Raw genomic sequence first — 8,832 nt, 5'->3', positions numbered from 1 at the left:
CCAGGAGAAAGCCTTTGACAGGATATCACATACGTATATGAGAGATGTTCTCTCCAAAATGGGCTTTGGGGAGGGAATCTGCAATTGGATCAGACTGCTCTACACCAACATTGTCAGTGCAGTCTCAATCAATGGGTGGGAATCAGACAGCTTCCCAGTCAGATCTGGAGTCAGGCAGGGCTGCCCTCTCTCTCCTGCCTTGCTTGTGTGCTGCATAGAGCCATTTGCCGAGTCCATCAGGAAGGATGCAAGCCCGAGAGGGGTGACTATTCCTGGCAGCGGGGGCCTGCAGGTTAAGGCCTCCCTCTACATGGATGATGTCGCCGTTTTCTACTCGGATCCGCTGTCTGTGCACAGACTCTTGTGCATATGTGACCAGTTCGAATGGGCCTTGGGAGCCAAGGTCAACCGAGGCAAGAGCGAGGCCATGCTCTTCGACCAATCCTCCATCCCCTTCACCGTCGGGAGTGACCACCTGACGGTGCTGGGTATTTGGTTCAGAGGGGCTGGGGCGTGCGCCAAGTCTTGGGGGGTAAGGCAGAAACTGGGAAGATGGAAGCTATGGTCGCTCTCCATCGCAGGTAAAAACCTGGTCATCAGGTGTGAGGCATGTCAGTGTTGTTATATGTGGCACCGGTCCATCCTATTCCCAGAACCTGTGCTGTCGCAGTCACCCGGGCCATTTTCCATTTTATATGGAGATCAAAGATGGACTGGGTCCGAGGGGACTCGATGTATAAAGATCTGGGCAACGGAGGAAAAAACACGCCAAATGCCACCCTCACCCTGATGGCCATCTCTGTGTGGCTGCATCAAGCTGTGCATGGATCCCCGGTACGCAAACACCAAATGTCACTACGTACTGAGGTTCTACCTGTCCCCGGTGTTGCGAAGGATGGGCCTGGCCTCGCTGCCGCAGAATGCTCCGAGTAGTTGGACCATTCCGTATCACCTATCCTTCATGGAGAAATTTATGAAGAAAAACACCTTTGACCACAAGTCCATCAGGAAGTGGTCAGCACGTAGTGTCTTTGAGACTCTTTGGGAAAAGGAGAGGGCATATCCTGTCGAGCGGTTCCCTGGGCAGACTGTCAGTAATTTGGCAGAATGCCTCATCGCCAGAACTTTCCAACAAGCACCAAGACATGGCTTGGCTGGTAATGAGAAGGGCTCTGCCTGCGAGATCCTTTATGCACGCCTGGACTCTCTGTCGCACCGCACGCTGCCCTCGAAGCAGCTGCGGGGGGGGGGGGGGGAACGAGACTGTCACACACCTCCTTCTGGAATGTGCCTATGCAAGGGAAGTCTAGAGAGGAATGCAGTGGTGTTTGTCGAGGTCCATCCCAAGCAGCGCTGTGATGCGGGACTGCGTGCTCTACGATCTGTTCCCTGGGACGCACACCGAAACGAACATCAACTGTGCCCGGACGATCATCAACTCGGCCAAAGACGCTCTTTGGTCTGTCCGAAACTTGTTGATCTTCCAGCTGAAGGAGCTGACCCCGACTGAGTGTGGTGGACTGGCACATTCCAAGGTCCAGGACTACGTGTTGAGGGACACGCTGAAGCTTTGGGCAGCTGTTGCCAAGGCGCGGTGGGGAAAGACCATGTATAACGTCTGCCTGCCAAAGAATAGGGGTCCCATGCAGAAAGTGGGCTCCGCTGACTCCTCAGCTAAATATATGGATTGTAAACGTACAGACCGGTATATACGAATGATTACTCGATCTCTGTATGCAAAGAAATGGAATGTTTATGTATGTATGGCATGACCAATTGTACAGATCATCAAAATATTTTATGAATAAAGTACATTTTTTGAAATAGAAAAAAGATTTGATTTGCATGGTTTCAAGCTTTTTGAGTTTGTTGGAGCTGCACTGACCCTGACACGTATGCTGTAGGTGGAAGAAAGGGTTTGAGAAGTAGAAATGCCAAGTCTTTCACCATTTTTCCAACCACTGGATTTTTATTGCTGATCAAGTTAAGTTCCTGGTCAATTCTGACCACCAGGATGCTCATCAATAGTTCACCATCGACTTCAGGGAAGACTATTCAACTCTTTTGTGTCAAAGCTAATATTTCTTTGTTTTATGGCAGATATATGTTTAAATAGTTTCCTTTAATTCATGGTAAAATGGAATTTTGGGAGAGGCATGTGACCGCATATGAATCTGCCTATGTAGAAGACCATGTCATCTGGTTGCCTTGGGGCAGGGGCTCAGGTCTACATTTATTTAATGTAAGATGTCAATTTTAACATCTGTACTTAAAGAAGGCAGCTGTACTTGTTGTTTAAAGACTCAATGACTCTCAAAGACATTTAGACCAAGAGATTTTGAGAAGAAAACACGCAGCAGGTGCTGCTATGTCATGAAGAGGGAAGGACAGCTTTTGAGTTAATCACTAGGCAGAGAATGGAACCCATATCCAAGGAATCAAGAATGGCGATCAATTAAAGATCATAGCATCACGACAGGATGCCTAGCAATGGGTTATACTTGAAACGTTGCGTGCAGGAGGCTTTGTTTATAAAGATATTGGAAAATTCTCATTGGCATGTGGGCAGAAGAAATCTTTTAGCTTCAGTGTAATCCAATCTGTTTATGATCCATTGACATTTAAAAATAAATGTGAACCATAGTTTTAACTAATAGAACTGCACAAATACATTTCACTTTTTTAACAAAAGCTTTATTGCACATAAAATAAGTGATAGGTGCACAGTTGATTTAATAATTTGGTTTATAACTATATATGTTATACACTCAGTTCACTTCTAACTTCCCCAGGAATTCCTTAGGAGCTACTATATGTATGCCACAGTGCTTTTTTAAAAACCGTCCAACAGGTTTATTTAAAAGTACAAGCTTTCGGAGTGAAGGAGCAGTGCTCCAAAAGCTTGTCCTTCCAAATAAACCTGTTGGACCAAAACCTGGTGTTGTGTGGTTTTTAACTTTGTCCACCCCAGTCCAACACTGGCACTTCCACATCATGGACCTTTGTAGAATTCCTCTGAATTCCAGTTGCACTCATGGCATGAATGTTACATAGAAAAATGACTGGTTTATTTTAATCCATATTTCAGAGGAACAAACAATTGTCAATAAAACCCATATTTTTAAGGGCATTTGATGGTTATAAAAGCCTCAAAAAAGCAAGTAAACAGTGCATTTTGCTACTGGAGAATATTTTTATGACACATCTAACCACCACCAACTGCATCTAATTGGAAATATAATGGTCACCACTCTGAGAATAGCATGACAGAACTTAATTAGCTCACATAATGAAAATCCCTGCTACAGTTTGAAATATCTTTTGGCATATATGTTGCATGTGGCAGCAATATTTTCAGAAACTGGAAACAAAGATTTTTTTTTGAGCTGGGTGACAGGACAGTTGATCTCTTCAGCATTTCAGAACATCTTATGCAAACAAGTCAATTTACTGTGCCTGACCAGGCTGAATACTATATCGGTGCAAACTCTGGGTACAGGTGTGCGTGATCACGCATTTTAAAAGGTGTCAAGGTAATGTAAACCAACAATTTAACTGACCAGTTTTAAGCTTGAATGCCATTGGGTGTTCCTGTCAATCTACTACATCTTTACTACAGGTCCACTCTGAGTCCATCATTATTCACTGAGAAATGACATAAGAGTAATGATCTGGTTATCCCTTTTCTATTTAATATCACATTGGCTGATACTGTTAATGAAAGGAATTAGAAATAAAATATTAAGAATAAGAAAAAACTTTCATTTATCCAACACATTTCAGGACCATTGGACATTTCATAATACATTAAAAACAGAAAGTGCTGGAGAAACTCAACGGGTCTGACAGCATCGGTGGAGAGTGAAACAGAGTTAACATTTTGAGTTCATTGACCTTTCTTCAGAACACCAGACAATTAGACATTTCAAAATGCCTTATTGTCAATTAAGTTACTTATTAACTGTATTTACTGTTGTGCTGTTGAAAACACAGCAGCCAAGGACAACAATGTGATAACAACCTGATTTTTTTTTGTCATTTTGATTGGGGGATGAATCTTGGCCGCAGCAATGGGTAAAAGCACCAGGCAATCTTTTGTATCTCCCTGAGAAGGCAGCTGCGGCCTGGGCTTAACATTTCCTCTGAAAGCCAGCTGACAGTCCTCTGCTACGTTGGACTGTCAGCTTGGCTTTTTGTGCTGAAGTCCTAAGTGAATGCAAAACCTTGTGAGTTAGAGATGAAGCTGCCAAATAATTTATTTAATTATTTTCAAACACTTGGTGACAACTCTGAATCTGTGTGTTTAAACCCTTAAATTTGATACAAAAATTGGAAAATCACATGGCTGCTGATCGGAAGGAATGCTGATTTTGATGAATGAGTCAGCTTTTACCTGCTTGACATTGATGGTTTTGTAAATATTTGTAACAATTATATATAATGATTACTTTTGAGTTGTTTTTCAGAATGTTCAATTTTCCTGAATTGTAGAATGGAATCACACAGGAGGTCATTCAACATATAGAGCATATGTCGCTGTATACTAGAGTGTTTTAACTAGTCCTACTCTGCATCTCTTACTGTGGCTCTCTAATAGTTTCCCTTTTAGTTACTTATGCAGTCTCTTTTGAAGTCTTGGATATATTTCAGTTGCAGTTGACTTTTACCAAATATTATGTATTATTGAAGAAAACAAATGAGAAAGAAAACATGTTCCAACAAAAATGAATAGGGACAATGGCTGAAAGTGACTTGTGTAAGTATGAAAGTGAAAGCTCAAATTCTTTCAGAGCTCTTTCAGCCATGAAGCTTCTGTTGGCCAACTCAATATGGGTAAATGAAGTGTCCAGTTCCGGGCTGTCCATGACTAAATCTCTTTGTTAGCTCTATTGGCCAGAAAACCATCATTAGCTAAAATAATGAGGATATGATCATATGGATCATAATTCAGTCTCCACTTGTTCAACTTTGTATCATAAGCTTTAATGGATTGCAAAATTTATGCTTGGATGCTTAAGTCAAATATCTTCCTGAATGCCCCAAGTGTAAAATAAATTTAAAGTAGTGTGAATTTCCTATTATTCTTGTCCTGATGTTGAATGTTTCATCTTACAGCATGCCTCTGGGACTTCGTAAATAAATATTCAAACCTAAAGAAAAATGTTAGTATATATGGAAATTGTACAGGGAAAAATATAGCTTGGGTCCAAGGATAAAGATGGGGAATGTGCTGACTGGATCATTTTGTAGAGAACTGGTATTGATTCATTGGGCCAAATGACCTCCTCTCTGTTGCAATGACTCTTTGACTCTATCAATTTGCTTTTTATTTCATTTTAATGTAAGGCCATGAGCCTCACTTATCAGGAATGTGACAGTAGCTTCATGTAACATAATTGAGAAAAATGCATTGTCTGTTGAACATTTTTTTCTCTGGGATTACACTGAATGTATGCCAAAAATGCAAATTGCAATGTTATATGGAATTAGATCTTTCAAACAGGAAAAGAAATGTGTTTGAATGTTAAAACTAATTTGCAACTACAAATTTGTTTCTCTGGCATTATATATTTAAGTGTTTGGTGAATATCACACTGTAATAAGTTGCAACAATAAATAGCACTGCAATCACTACAGGAGCAGGAGACCAAAAGATGGTTGTGTCACTGACTGGAGTTTTGAGATAAAAATAGGAAATGAAATTTACCTTTTGTTCCTTTGCATAAATCATTTTTACAGGCAAGTCAAATTCTGTAATTTAGAAGGGAATAATGAAACAACATCGATGACACAGAGTGCAACTGGACAACAACTTATATAGAGGCTTCATCCTTGAAAAACACCCTCCAAGATATTTCATGTGGCATAAAAAATGCATGGCAAAGAACTATGTTTCAGCAGTTGTGCCCAAAAACTTGGTCATGACATTCAGTTGCTTCAAGTTTCAAAATTTAGGAAGAATTTTCTGGAGTTGGCATTTGCAGATTGGAGAGTTGGCTTTGCACCGCCTCTTGCAGGAAATGCCCTCTGAACCATACACCAATTGGCAATAGCCAAACCCCTAGTGGGCTTTCCACTGGAATCAAGATGCTGGCAATGCATATCCTGCTGAACAAAAGCTACCATTCATTCAGAAGCAGGTAGCTCTACAGTGCAGCATGAAGGAGGTCATGGCTGCTGCTGGAAAAGCGCCTCTGGAGTTCCAGGATATAGAAGACCTATGGCAAAGGTAAGTGATGTGGCTGGAGGGTTCTTCAAGTTGGGGATCAGCTAGAAAGGGAGAAGGGGATCAGAGACAAGTTTAATGTCCAGCATGCTCAGTTACAGATTGCCTTTGATCAAGGCACTTGCTCAGGTGTCAATCTGCCTACAGGGTGTGGGAATTGTGCTTCCCACATGGTAACAGCCCATCTGCACCAGGGTTAATCCCAGCTGGTCCTTAACTGGCCATCTCAGGCCTTAATTTACCGGAAGGGCAAAAAGATTAAGCTTAAGCTTTTCTACCCAGAATTTGCCTCTCAGAGAGGTGGGAAGGAGATAGAGTTTGGTATGACCACTCTGTATAACTAAATGCCCAACAGAAGATTCCATTCAATTATAGGTCAGAATCTTCTGTTTTAGATAGAAGTCACCCACTTACCTTTACAGGAGTTCTCCAGCCGCAGTTTCAGGGCAGGATGCTTCCCAGCTAAAACAAGGCTGTCCAATCCAACATTCCATACAACAGCTGCCATATTCTATGTTTAACAGTCCATAGCCATGTTGGTTTGACAGCTCCTGAAGGAAGTATGTAAGATGTGAGGGGCCAGGATGGCAGGTTGGTGTTTCAGGGGTAGGTGATATATTTGAGGCCCATGTGCCAGGTGGGTGAGAATAGGGTGATGGGTGGAGGAGTGTGCCAGGTACATGAGAGTGTCAGCTAGTTTGTAAGTGGTACAGGTTCCAGGTGGTCCACTGCATAAGGATGGCCAGAATAGGAGAGTACGGGTATCACATGGATGAGGGAGATGAGTACTAGATGGGTGGGGAATAGGGTGGCAAGTAAATATCTGATGTGATAATAAATCAAAGCTTGCGACATATAACTAATCTCATCCTTGTTGTTACTTATGTCAATATTTTCAAGCCAACCTGTTCAGAGATGTTGTGCTATGCCTCTGGGATAGGGGTGTCTTCAACCTGGGGTTTCTGGGCCTGTGGTAGGCACTTGACCAGTGCACTACAACAACCTTCTTGTTATTTACATGTTATTGTTGAAGGTCAATCAGTTTAACACCAGGAGCTCCTCAGAGTACACATTTTCTAAACAACTTGTTCAGACACATTATTACACAACTCTGGAATAGATGGAACTTGAGCCCAGGGCTCCTGCCCCGTGATAGGGACATTAACACCGCATCATAAGAGCTCTCTTTTTATTTATGTGTTATTGTCAGTGAAGTATTGAAGCTGAATTACTTTCTAGGTTAGAAATTCCTATTAGCTACATTAGTAGACAATTTTCCTCTGTTTTAATATCAACTTTCATTTATTTTGAATGGGTTAATATCCCCAATTAAAGATCTCTCAGAAGAATGTTACAGTAATGTGTGAAGTATTCATCTGCTGACACAAAATGTTTCCAGGTTTACTGTTCACAGCCATTCCTAAACTAAAATTGTATGCTATTATTTTCTAGTACATAGAATAGAGGCTGGTTTCTGTAGGCCCTAATCTATACATTATTGGTGGGATGCTGTGATGATGAGAACAAACAAAATAATACTTATGAGGCAGATTACAACAGGCCTAGCTGTATGAAAAAAGGGAATTAATTTGACATAGTACCACCTGAATACAACAATAATTGTCTGCTAGTTTCCTCATTCATTGCATTCCTTCTCAGAGTCTCAGCAACTGGTGCATTCCTTCTCAGAGTCTCAGCAACTGGTGCATTTTTTATGTCTTTCAGAATGTTTACCTTGCAAGCAGCTCTGCTCAAATTTAAGTAAACTTGATCACCTACTTATCAATACCATCAGCTCAAAGTTTCAATCATCTTGAAGATAATCCTCCTGAAAACCCACCAATGAATTGTATAAACAAGCATTTCCACTCTAGTTGAATGAGAACTAGATGATAGATGACATTTCTTTTATGAACATTAAATAATTTACAAACAAGCACAGAAAAGATCATTTAATAATTTATTTAATATTTAGAAAGGAGAGATATTTTTGTACAAATGCACATATTATTTTACTTTTGTCTATGCAAAAACTTGCTTTCAAAGGCAATCTGTACTCTGTATGAACAAAATGTAATTTGATATATGAATCTGTGGAAGAGTGTCCAGTTTGAACCAGATACATTGGGTGCTGTGAGGCCAAGACTTTATTTTAGCATGTTTTGGACAGGCAATGAGACCAGCAATCGATGGATTGTCTGTTCAACTTCTGCAATACTGTTGGGTTATGTCCCTATCGATTTTCATGTTGGGACTTCCATTAATTACTATTGGTAACATCCCTATTAAAAGCCAGACCCTATCCCCATACAGTGAGCTGCAAAGATGATCAGTGGAGATTGAGCTAATGATGCAGCAAGAAGTATGACAGAAGTCCTCTTCCCTTTTGATGGGCACCAGCTACCTTGCCATATTATCCAGCAGTAAGGAAGAAATGTGATGAAACAAGTGAATATCAACAGTTCTGAAGACGTCATAGAGCCATAGAGATGTACAGCATGGAAACAGACCTTTCGGTTCAACTCGTCCATGCCAACCAGATATCCTAACCTAATCTAGTCCCATTTGCCAGCACTTGGCCCCATGGTTTGTTTCCATGCTATACA

General features: G+C 41.1%; 1 pseudogene; it reads left to right on the top strand.

Moving 5' to 3' along the window:
- Window positions 1-609: 609 nt before the first annotated feature.
- On the top strand, window positions 610-1,615 carry LOC148146754 (uncharacterized; annotated as a pseudogene).
- The last annotated feature ends 7,217 nt before the right edge of the window (window positions 1,616-8,832 follow it).

This window comes from Chiloscyllium plagiosum, unplaced genomic scaffold (assembly GCF_037043375.1).
Source record: "Chiloscyllium plagiosum isolate Xiang-an unplaced genomic scaffold, Cpla_swu_hap1 HiC_scaffold_19, whole genome shotgun sequence".
NCBI classification, from domain to species: Eukaryota; Metazoa; Chordata; class Chondrichthyes; order Orectolobiformes; family Hemiscylliidae; genus Chiloscyllium; species Chiloscyllium plagiosum.
The sequence above is the reverse complement of the archived record's forward strand: the minus strand, read 5'-3'. Positions and strand labels throughout refer to the sequence as shown.